This window comes from Arachis hypogaea, chromosome 10 (genome assembly GCF_003086295.3).
Source record: "Arachis hypogaea cultivar Tifrunner chromosome 10, arahy.Tifrunner.gnm2.J5K5, whole genome shotgun sequence".
Taxonomy (NCBI): Eukaryota; Viridiplantae; Streptophyta; class Magnoliopsida; order Fabales; family Fabaceae; genus Arachis; species Arachis hypogaea.
Window position 1 is genome coordinate 7,161,750 of NC_092045.1, and position 12,858 is coordinate 7,174,607.

Genomic DNA, 12,858 nt, shown 5'->3' on the forward strand with positions numbered 1-12,858 from the left:
TATTTTTTTAATAATTTTTATAATAAATTAATTTATTTTTTAATTTATTAATTAATTAGTATCTATTACATTATTTAAATATATATTAAAAAATATTAATATTAATAGATGTCAATAACAAAAATATATTATAATTAATAAAAACTTTTTATTTATCTTTTTTAATTTATAGATATTTAACAAAATTTAATATTTATTTTAATAATTATATATAATTAAATAATAATTAATTTAAAAAAGAATAAATATAAAATAAAAAATTAAATTAATATGAACACTACCTATTAATATGACTAAAAAAAATTAATACATAACGTTATTAATTAAAATATAACTAATAGATTATAATATATTTATAAAAAGACACCATATTATACAAAGATTAAACTTAGCCTAATAGTTAAAGGCTCTTTTATATATTGAAAGTCTCAAGTTCGAACTTAGTAGCCAGTATATCATTCAAGTTTTTGAAATTTGTGTGATGCGCGTGCTGACGTCAGCGGGCCAACCGGTCCAGTTCGATCATCAGTTTAAATTGAGTTTAACCAATTCGTTTACTTGTCCAATTAGAATATTAAGTCAAACCAATGTAAAGTTTGATTTACCGATTTTTTAACTGAACCAGTTAGTTTGGTCCGAATTTGATAAGTATTAGTAACATTATCTTTTTTGTCTTTTTACTAATAATAATGGAAAAGAAAAATAAAATAGCATTTTTTTCTACGATTTTAAAAAGAGTTAATAGTCAAAATCGTCCCTAAAAGATACCTCGATTTCTATTTTCATCACCAAAAGATAAAATTAATCAAATTCGCCCCCAAAAGATAATCAACCTGATCACATTCGTCCTTCCGTCATCTATTTTGTTGAGGTGACTAACGTTCGCTCACGTGTCCCGTTAACTGCTAACGTGGAAGACGCCAAGTAGTACCCTCTTGTTGTTGACAAGATAATTATGTTATAACAATTCAAATCAGTCTCTAAGTGGATGAACCCTACTCCCAAATTCAATCATAAATAAGTTGTCGTCAACACTTAGATAGCCATATATTTGGGTAGAACCTAAAATTGTTGGTTTGCCACGAGGATGGAGATAGGAAATGGAGGTTGTGGTGGTGGTTTGTCGTATCCGTCACACGACAGTCATGGTTCCAGCGCTTCAATGCAAACGAGGAGGAAGACTTATGACAAATCATGTTTCTATGGGTTGAAGACCATGATTAAAAAATCTAAAACAGCAGAGAACCTAGATAGATTGTTCCATGCATGTCCAAGCTACCAAGTAAGTGGTGTTGAAAAAAGTTAAAGGTTTTCCATCTTGTTCTCTGTTGTTGCGTGTTTTTTCATTTTTTTTTTTGTTTTCTGCTTTTGAAAATTGCTGAAGGGCAGTCACTGCAATTACTTTAAGTGGGTTGATGATGTTGACTATCAAAGAGTGGTTGTAGGTGGTACAAAAAAGATGTAGAAACTGATTTAGAGGTTGAAAATGGCTATGATGAATGGAGGGTGCAGGTGGCTGACGTGGCGGAAATTAGCCGATTAAGAAATTAGTATAGAAATAACGTTGCGAGTACAGTTCCTAACCGACAAAAATCAGCTTATCAATTTAAAAAGGGGTTGTCACAATTTTAGAATAAAAATATTGGGAGTAGAAATCCCAGGTCGTCTCCCAACGAGTTGACAAAAGAGTGCTATTTTATTAGTTAGGGGTTTTTCGAGAAATTTTTGAGAATTGAGGAACAGAAAATTTAATGATGGTAAATTAAAGCAATGTGAATTAAAAGCGATTTATATATTCAAAGTAAAAGCCTTGACCGGGGATAGATTAATTGGAAGTTCTATCCTTGTTGGATTTTTCCAGGTGGAATAGCAAGAGGTTGTTGTTTTCACTTAGTTAACCCTTACTAAATAAAAGAAAGTCAAATGATTGAGCTAACTCTTATTCACAAGTCATAACCCTCTCCCTTGGGAATGGTTAGAGTTAGTGCCTAGAGAGTTAGCCAACAACTTCTAATTTAACTAATCACTTGAGTATTCCAACTCAATGGTCTCCTTTTAATCAACCCCTAAGTCAAGTTGGGAGTCTACTCCGTTGACATGAGTACAACGTTCACAAACTTATAAGAAGAAGACATGACAAATTAGATAAAATAGGAACTGAAAATTAATTAAAAGTAAAAGTAATTATTTGCATTAATAAATTTCAAAATGCAACATCCTTATCTGAATAGGATTAATGGGCAATTAAAAGAGTAAAGGAATAAGGAAACAAACTAGAATAACAACTTCAATGGAGGTAGTGTTTCTTCTCAATATCCAAAGCAAAAGCATCAAAAGCATCAAAACTAGAAATCTATGAATGTGAGGAAAACCTAGATGAAGTAGTAATTTCTCTCTAAGATTCCAATCTAAAACTAAAACTATGCGAATGAAAATGTGTGTTGAGTCTCTGCTTGTCCCCTGCCTCTAGTCTGTGTTTCTGGGCCGAAATCTGGGTCCAAACTCGGCCCAAAATCGCCCCCAGCATTTTCTGCAATTTCTGCAGGTAGTGAATGTCACGTGTACGCGTCAAGCACGCGCACGCGTCACCGTGCGAACTCCAATTCACGCGCACGCATCAGGTACGCGGACACATCGCTCCTCGCTGGCTATCTCCTTTAATTCTTGTGCTCCTTCCATTTATGCAAGCTTCCTCTCTATCCTCTAAGCCATTTCTGCCCTATAAAACCTGAAAACACTTAACGCATAGATCACGGCATCGAATGGTATAAAGGGAAATCAAAACACACAATTTAAGGGCTTAGAAAGTAAGTTTTCAATTGTAGAACAAAACTAGGGAGGAATCGTAAATCTATGCAAATTGTATGAATAAGTGTGCAGAGACTTGATAAAAACCACTCAATTGACCACAAGATAAATCATAAAATAGTGATTTATCAATCTCCCCACACTTAAACATTAGCATGTCCTCATGCTAAGCTCAAGGAGACAAAAAGAATGAATAGGGGAAAGTAAGACTCATGAAATGCAACCTATATATGAATGCAGCTATATGCTAAGATATTTCTATCTACTTGGTTGAAAATAAACAAGCTCTCTAAGACAAGTATAAATCAGATTCCACTAATTCAAATCATACAGTAAAAACAAGTAAACTTGTAAGAAGATTGCTCATGAAAGCAGGGGACATAGAATCAAGCATTGAACCCTCACTGGTAGTGTATATCACTCTAATTCTCTCAAGTGTCTAGGGTTGATTCACTCACATATTCTCTAGTCATGCTTTCTAAAACTTTGTTCTTCATCTAACCAATCAACAAAAATTTAGTATACCAATGCAAACATCGTGAGGTCTTTTCAAGGTTGTAATGGGGCTAAGGTAAGGGTGAGGATATATGTATGACCAAGTGAGCTATAATATGAATCTTTGAGTACCCTAAGCTCTCACCTAACACACACACACACTCTCTATGTAATTCCAAAATTATGCCTAACCACCCAAAATTCTCACTTTTGCATCACATACTCATGCATCAACTTTTCTTTAATTTTATCACATATGCATTGATCTTTTATTAAACCTAACATTGGGGTAATTTTGTCCCCTTATTCATTTATTTACTTAATTATTTAAATATTTTTTTCACCATGAAAGCAAACATAACATATCAATGCACATGAGTTTTTAATTTTTCTGGTCTCATATGAGTATGCACCCAAATTCCCAATACTTTTGTCACTAAAACACAACACACTTTCATCAACCCAAGCTCCCATAGTTCCCCCACACTTTAATTGATATACAATTTCTAACTTAAGCTAACCAAAGATTCACTTGGGGTAATTAATTATTTTTTCGCTTAAAGCTAGTGATGTGGTAAAATATAGAACAGAAGGGGATTAAAAGGCTCAAGGTGGTTAACAAAGGGGATTGAAAGGGTAGGCTATTTAGGATGAGTGGGCTTATAACAAATGATGGCCTCAATCATATGCAAGCATGTGAATATACTAAACAATGGACATCTAGAATGGAACAAAATATAGATTGCAGTCATAGAGAAGAAAACACATAAGAATAAAAAATTATGGTTAAATAGTGTAACCATGTAATTAAGCTCAAATATCGCAGGTTGTATGTTCCTAGCTATAATTCATGTTCCAGAGTACAATCCTCAAACAAGTTTAGCACAAATTTGCAATTTAAATTAGTGAAACACTGTAAAAAGGGTCTTGAAAAGAAACTCATTACTTCAACCAAGCAAAACATACATGCAAACAGTTATTATCATGTAATCTATCCTATCTAACAAAGGAAAAGTCAAATGTTGGTGTTAAGAGAGAGAACTTACTTCCGGAAGTCAAGGACTGACCTCCCCACACTTAAGGCTTGGCACGGTCTTTCGTGCCATCAGTAAGGAGCAAGGGAGGGCTGGAAGTGTCGCCTCCAGTGTCTGGTTCACCTTGGCTGCCTGTGCTAATGGATGAAGGGGAGTCTGGGTGTCCTTTGGTTCTGGAGGTGGGTGTGTAGCAACTATGAGGTCCTTCAAATAGTTGTATCAGTGCTTGTTATGGCGCTCCATTTGCTCCATCCGCCGGTCTTGCCGATCGAACCTCTCAAGGATCTGAAGGAACATCTGATGGATGGATGGTGCTTGTGGTGTTGATGATGGTGGAGTGAAGGAGGGAAGAGTATCCAAAGATAGACTTGCAGGCTGGCTCGTAGAGGGAACTGGCGGCCTGATGTACTTCCCGTTTGGGACATACTGGTCGGCTCTAGGGATCATGACCTTCGCGTCGCCTACTCGAGAGGACACACCTGCTGCAGAGACCAAATCTGAGGCCAAGGCGGGGAAAGGCAGATTACCCGCTATCTGTACTTGTCCCATGACTTGCCGAATGTGTCGGGGCAGGTTGAAGGGTTGTTCTGTCAAGATGCACCAGATGAGGACAGCCATGTCTGCTGTGAAGGTCGACTCGTGAGTGCTTGGAAAGACATAGTGGTACATAATCTGTGCCCACACGCAAACCTCCAAGGTAAGTGACTGGGCTGAGATGCTCTTGGGTTTTGACCGATGCGTCCCATAGATCCAGGTGCCGCCAGGTTGGGCGATAACTCCAAGAACACTATCCCAGTCGAACTGATACATCTGGCACTTGTGGGATGCCTCTTGATATACATCACATCCCTCTAGACTAGGTGGAAGGTCCAATGCTCTCTGTATGGCACTCTTGGAGACAGGGACCTGCTGCTGACGGACGAAGACAGTTTGAAGAGTAGGCAAGTAGAAGTTTGAGTAGAATTCAACTACCCATGATAAGTTGGCCTTTCGCGGCTGTCTCCTCAAAAATCCCATTGTCTCCTCTCAATTCGGGGCTCTACAAAATCAACAAAGTGTGTTGGGACAATGAGCAGGTGCTCATTGTTGTGGCGGGATGTGGCGTTTGGCGCCACTATGGTAGTGATGAAAGTGGAGTTTTGTGTGTTCCGGCACCAAACGCCGATGAGGTGGCATTTGGCGCCACATTGGCAGCTTGGAATTGACTCATTTTCTTCTTTGTGAACTTTTCCAAATTCTCCCGAATGCTACCTATAATAAATTAAATTGTAAAGAAACTCAAAGTGGTGTTCATGGTGGCTTAAAATACCTAAATCTTGATTTAATTCAACAATTTCACATGCAAATTCACTAAGAAAATATAAGAAAGATGCTCACGCATTATTAAGCACAAAACTGATTTTATATTCAAATAATATTTAAAAATAGTCCTTAGATCGAATTATATGTCACGTATTCAAGCTAGTCTTGTCTAGTTAAATCTTAAAAGAAAACATAATTTTCAAAAGTTGGTCTAATCCAAATTATATGTCACTTATTCACAATTAAAGTGATTGAACATCATGTATGTGTCGCACACTAATTGAACCACTATTTCTAGCCAAATTCAAATAGTCATGTGAAAGAGTTTTCAAGCTTTGATCCAAATATCAAAATTTTCAATTATAATAAAAGAATCCAAGAAGAACTAGCTTACCTTTTGATCCACTAATCCGAATGAAGAATGAATAATTCAATCATGAAATAGATTAATGCAAGACTTCGAAATAAAAAATGTAGATTAATTATCTATAGAAAACATAAACAGAGCTCCTAACCCTTTGACAGAGAATTAGTTACCCATGAAGAAGTAAAAAAAAAAACAACAAGAAGAGTAGTAGTCCGAGGACTTGATGATCTTCTCAAGTCCTCCTCTGAGTCTCTTCACCAACAACTCTCTTCCCCCTAGCTTCTCTTCTAAGTCTCAGGAAGGTTCTTTCGGGTTCAGAATCAAAGGAAGTTGATATTGCCTTTCTCCCTCCTGGCATACACAATACAAAAAAAAAGACCAAAAGCAAGTTGAATACTCTATTGCTAGAGTATGTGTTAGAATTAGCAAACACAATGTGTCAAACAGTTAGTATGCTTAAACGAAAACGAAGAAAAAAATGCTCAAAATAGACTATCACCCACTTAATCATTGTCAATCTAAATCAATCCCGGACAACAACACCAAAAACTTGATGGGTGAAAATTTGCACAACACAAATTCCTTCAGCAAGTGTACCGAATCGTCAAGTAATAACTCACTTTTGAGTGAGGTCGATCCCACAGGAATTGATGGATTAAGCAACTTTAGTTAGGTGATTTATCTAGTCAAGCTAATAATTGATGATTTTTGGTGAAATTGGATTAATAGAAAGTAAATTGCTGGAAATTAAAGTGCTGAAAGTAAATTGTGAAATGTAAATGGCGGAAACTTAAATGGCAAGAAACTAAAGAACTAGAACTTAAATGGCAAGAAATAAAAGAGATGAAACTTAAATTACAAGAAATAAAAAGCAGGAATGTAAATGACAATGAAAGGTAAATTGCATGAAATGTAAATGGGTTTTGGGAGCTGGGAATCAAAGAAAGCAGGAAACTCAAAGCAATTAAAGTGAAGAATAACAATGGGAGAGATTCATTAGGGATTGGAGATATCATAATTTATCATGAATTAATGGGTCTCAACTTCATTCTCAATCATATGAAGTAGATCTATGGTGGATTGTAATTAATTGAGCCCCAATTCCTTGGCGACCCAATTTCTCTTAACATAATCAATTTGCCAATTCCTTGATCTAATTGTCATGAGAAGAGGTTAAGTTCAATTCTCTTATCCAAGAGTCACACAAGTTCTCAAGATCTCAACTCAATCCAAAAGTTTATTGATCAAGAGAGTTATGAGAGAAAGAGCTTCAAACTAATTTCTATGATTCCCCTTCTGAGGCTCACGTAGAAATTCAATGGATTTAAACCCCCTCCCGGTAGTGAATAGATCGATTAAGCACAGAAGTTATCTCTTAGCTACAACAAGCAGATTGAGAAGAAGAAGAATTTCATTAATTCATTTGAATTACAATAGAGCTCCTCCCCCTAATGATATGGGGTTTAGTTCATCATTGCTCTGAAAACTAAAAAAAAAGTACATGAAATGTAAACTAAATGCAGAAAAGAAAATCTAATTTGGAGCCTCTGCTATCAGAGTCCCCTCTAGGTCCCAGCCTTCTTTCTAGTTCAAAACTCTTCCTATATATACTACTTGTGCAATCTTTAATTGAGTCTTCAAGTACTTGGATGTGGGCCCTTGGCCTTGGTTGAAGAAGTTAGCAAACTCCTTGGGCTTTTCTCAGCTTTCTGGAAGGTATTAGTTGCAGTAACACTGACATTAGTGAAGCCGTTAGTATGGATAACTCTCTGGCAAGAATAAACATTGCTGAACCCTCAAACCTGGAGCTCCAAGTAGCAGTGATGACATTCCTTATTTCCTCCATTCCACACTAACAATCTTGAAATTTGAATCTTCTCTTGAACTTCTTCATTTGAGGATTAGTATCCAAGAGGAATGACGCATGATCAGACCCATTTTCCTTCAATTTAATCACTGAAGCAGTAGGGTAGATATTCAACCAGTCCCCTGAAGCGAGCATTCTATCCAATCTCTCGGTAATATGCTTCGAACCCCTTCTTTTATTTGACCATGTGAATGGTCTCGCTACCATGCCCAAGCCCATTAATCCATTTCCATCAATGAAATTAGAAAACTTAGACATAATAGCCCAAGATTTAAGGTCTCCTCCCATCTTCTCTTGTTGATTCACAATGGCATTAAAGTCTCTGAAAACAATGATATTTTCAGGTAGTTATTGAATAACTGTTAAGATCTCTTCGAATTGAGTTAGCCTTTCATGATCCAAATAGCTTAAGTGAACACCCACCAATCCCTATGAAGAGTTATTAGATGTGTCATTTACCTTTGCAGTTGTATAGTAATTTCCAACAATAATTACTTCGAGATCTAGGTCTTCTTTCCAGGCCAGAATTGTTCCTCCCGCTGTCCCAATTGGATTATTAATCTTCCATTCACAAATCTGCAGCTTCTCAATTTTCTTTTTACTATACAAAATTGGTTTTTAGTTTTACAGATGAACACAATCTCACAGGAGAGTGGGATTGATATATCCCTTTAAGATTCTGGACTGTCAGGGGTCTCCCCAAACTCCGACAGTTTCAGCTTAGTAGCTTCATGGGTCTTTGAGTGCCATTTGAGGGCTGGCACCCTCCACCTCATTTTCAATTAATAGCTCTTCCTCTAAACACGCTTTTTTCTAACTTCCTTCATTCTCCTTTCCACTATTGTTTCTCTTATTGCCAACATAAGTCTTGATAATATTGTCTCTTATTCTAGCTATCTGCTTCAGTTTTACTTTCTTATTTTTGCATTCTGTTCTATTTTCAGAAATAGCCTATATTCCTCAGTATTCATTTGAATAGATAGCTCTCTAAGAATATTTAGCGAATCAGCACCTGAATTAGTGTTAGCAATCTCCACTTCTGCATCTTTATCTTCCTGCACGTTAGAACTATTTGCCATTAATTGCTTGAGGGTTGGTTGCTGCTTCTTGTCCTCCATACTCAAACTTGAAAAGCTCTCTAGAAGCCACATTGGGGCTGGTTTCTTCCTTGGTTGTGCAGGAGAATGACCATCAGCTCTAGTTATTCTTGAATCATCATATTTTTGCCTTTCAACTCTCCTTCCAACCTGGTCTGCCTTGACCTAATCCCCTATGCTCTCCTGTTTAATCTAATTTTTAGATGAGTCTTCCAATAATGATTGACAATTTCTTGTCTCATGTCCAAGGGAGGCATAGTAATTACAAAATACACCAATACGTTCATACCTCAAACTCATCTCTAGAGGTTGTTGATTTGGCCCCATCAATTTCATGTTGTCTCTTAGCTTTTATCACACTCCAGTTCCACCTTCGCTTTGATAATCCGAGATTTTGTCTTTAACCTCGAAAAAATCAATGTCAGAGATGAACCTAATTTATGTCTAACCTCCAGGGTTTTGAATTGTTTTGGCAAACCCCAGAATTGAACCCAAATAAGGATTGCAGAGATCATTATTTCTCGTGAGGCCTCGTCCTCCTCCAATGCTTAACATGTAGGATATAATTCTTAAAGAGTCATGGGGAGCCTCTTTCAATTCTCAGCATATTTGTTTCTTTCTCAAATAAAAAATGAAATAAATTATTACCTTTGTTCACCACTCTAAATCCTTCAGGTCTACCCCAAATAGCATGCATGGCACCTTCCATTATTCCAGCAGAAAAAGGTCTTTTTACAAAAATTCTTCTTGAAAGACTCTTCGTACATGCTTGTACTCCTTCCGAGATGTCTTCTTCATCAAGGATGACAATCTCTTCCTCCTCGCTCTCCTTCTCATGTTTAGGATGCTTAGGATCAGATCTAAGATCATTCATTCTATTTGTTAATCAGAATTCTAATAAAGGACACTAAAACCCTAGAAGAGCACTAAGAATCCTAATAAGCACTTTTAATATATCTTTTAAATTCTATTTTGGTGAACACAATTTTTTATTTATTAATAATAATAAAAGTAAAAGTACATCAAAACAAATTACTATCATTTTTCAGACTTTACTCGTGCTAAAAATACCATACTTTACCTATCGTTGTTGAAATAGAAAAAGACTTCTTTTTGTAGTTAAAAAAAAAAGTAAGGAAGAAAATGAACCGAAACCAAAACTATTTTCTCCTTTTCAAGTAAAGGAGATCCTTTTTAAGTAAAAGGGATTACAAAAATGATGTTAGATCTTACAAATTGATTGTATAAATTAGCCATACAAAATTGTAAGCTTTCCAAGACATTACAACACCAACATTGACATCAATCATAGATTTAATTCATGTATTATATTATAGCTAAACTTATATATATATATATATATATATATATATATATATATATATATATATATATATATGCTAAAAATATTTTGACTAAATCCCATGCTTAAAGTTAAAAAAAAAAACATACCAAAAGATATGTAAAAGACTCAACATATGCTAAATTTAAAATTTTTTTAGAGTAGATCTTATGCTAGCACCCTTCCCAACTGCAATGGAAGTTACCAGCCTAATCTATGGGTCTTCTTGAATCTTGATCATTGACTCCATTCAGGTAAGTAAATTGAAATTGATATCCAATGTTCTATGGAATCCATTGAATAATTAGTTTATAGTCTCTTGTTAAAGGGATTTAAATCCCCTGGCTGGGAGAAGCATAAATTACAAGAAACATGGTCCTATGAAGTTAAATTTTGAAGTGTAGAGGCAGGTTTCAATTTCAAGGTATAAACAGTTGGAACTTGGAAGTGTGTTGTTTCTATCAATTCATCAACTTTACAAGGTTCAAGTATTGATATTAAACTCTAATCATTTTCAGAATACATTATTATCTCTCTCTCACACACAGAATTACATTATTTTGACTAAAAAGCTAAATCAAGTGGCCTAATGAAAAAGCATGTTTCACATGAAACACCAAAATTTTTTTTGTAGAAACACCAAAAAACCAAATAGACTTCATGATTCTCTTTTGTTCACCATGGTGACGCTCCTTACGTTTTTGATAAAATGTATTAATAATTAATCAGTTAAACTAATTTTTATAGAAATAAATTTGTTAATCTTAAATATTTAATCATATTATGTGTATATAACAATTATTTACCCTTTTATAATATATGCTAGAATAAAATATACATATTAAAAATATGTAAAATAAATATATAGAGTGATTTTTTCTAGTGCAAAATAACTAACTTTATAAAATCTTTATCATTAAAAACTAATATAAATACATCACAAATGTCAAAGAAGGAAAAAAAAGAAATAAAGAGGATAATTTGTTTATGAAAATATTACTTTTGCATTTATATAAGCAGAGGGGCTTTCTTGCAGAGTTTAGGGTTCTATTTTTTGTGAGCTTTTTTTTTTAAATTTAGTTGAAATTATAAAATTGGTGTAGTTTTCTCTGTAGATTACTACTATTGGAAGAGTTTTCTATGTTATTAGAAATCTCTACCTCTGTTGGTGTGTTCGTCCAATGTGCTTTTATCAATATATTTAGCGCTGTTTGAAACTTTAGAAGTAATTTTTTTAAATTTTTGACTTACGAAAATTAGTAGTATTAATATTTGGTGCAATTTTTAAAATTAAATTACAATTTTTTAAGAAATTATTTAGGAGTTTATAGAGAAGTTAAAAAAATGACTTTTCTCATAATACTTCTACTTTTCATCACATTTCTATAAAATGAGCACTTTTAGAGTTAAAAATTTAAACACAAAATAATTTATTTAAATTTATAAATTACTTTTAACAGAGTCATTTATTGTTTAAGTTATTTTATCAAAAAGAGCTTTAATTATTATTTGAGAAAATGACAAATTAGTCCCTGACCTTTTAACCCGCGGACATTTTCGTCCCTGGCCATTGGAAAATACATTTAAATCCCTGACGTCTTTGAAAATCAGACGGATCAATCCCTCCGTCCATAATTCACCGCCAGACCCGCCGGAAAAGGCTGGCCTGGCTCCCCCTCTGCTTACCTGACTCAACGGCGTTCCCACGTGGCACGTTAGTGGGATGGAACTTTTGAAAACGGGACACATAAGTCCCTCTCACTCAAAACGACGTCGTTTTGAGTGCTGCCCTAATCCTAAAATTTGTTTGGGTCGTTCCTCCAGGAACTCAACTTGCTCCGCCGATAGCCGCTGCTTCTTCTCCGCCGGCTGCGTCAAGTACTCCTCCATGCTCTCCTCCTCGTCCTCCTCATGTCCAGAAGAACTACCCATTTTTACACCCCTTTCCTCCTGGAACATCTTCGAAGCTCATCATGGATCGAGAACCTGATCAATTAACATGAACAATTGAACATGGCTTGTTTAAACAATTCAATTAATTGGATAATAAGATTGAACCAATCAAATCTTTGATGAGTGCGCTTTTTTGATGAATATAAAAATATAATATTTTGAAAATTCTTGTTGTAGTGGATTAAATAGCTAGCTAGCTAACTTAGATTAATGATTCGATGTGACAAACTTTGATCACATCATCAGAGCCATTACAGAACAACAAGCAATAACAAGTACAAGGAAAAAAAAGAAGAAAAAGGGGTCAACGACGGGAAGAAAATTACGGACCGAGAAAAGGAAGTGATGAAGATAGGAAGATGGACGGAGAAGGAAGCGGCTGGAAAGATTGGTTCTGATGAAGAAGAACAATGTTACTGTTGTTGGTGTTGGAGAAGGCAGAGCTGAAGAGCCTCCCACCCACCATGGGTGATGATGTGTGTTAAGGGATAAAAGAAAAAGGAATGGAAGATAGAGATAATATATTTCTCAAGAAGTCATGGAGATGAGAACTGAAGCAAAGGATCTAAGACTTAAGGCGGAAGAAGCTTGTG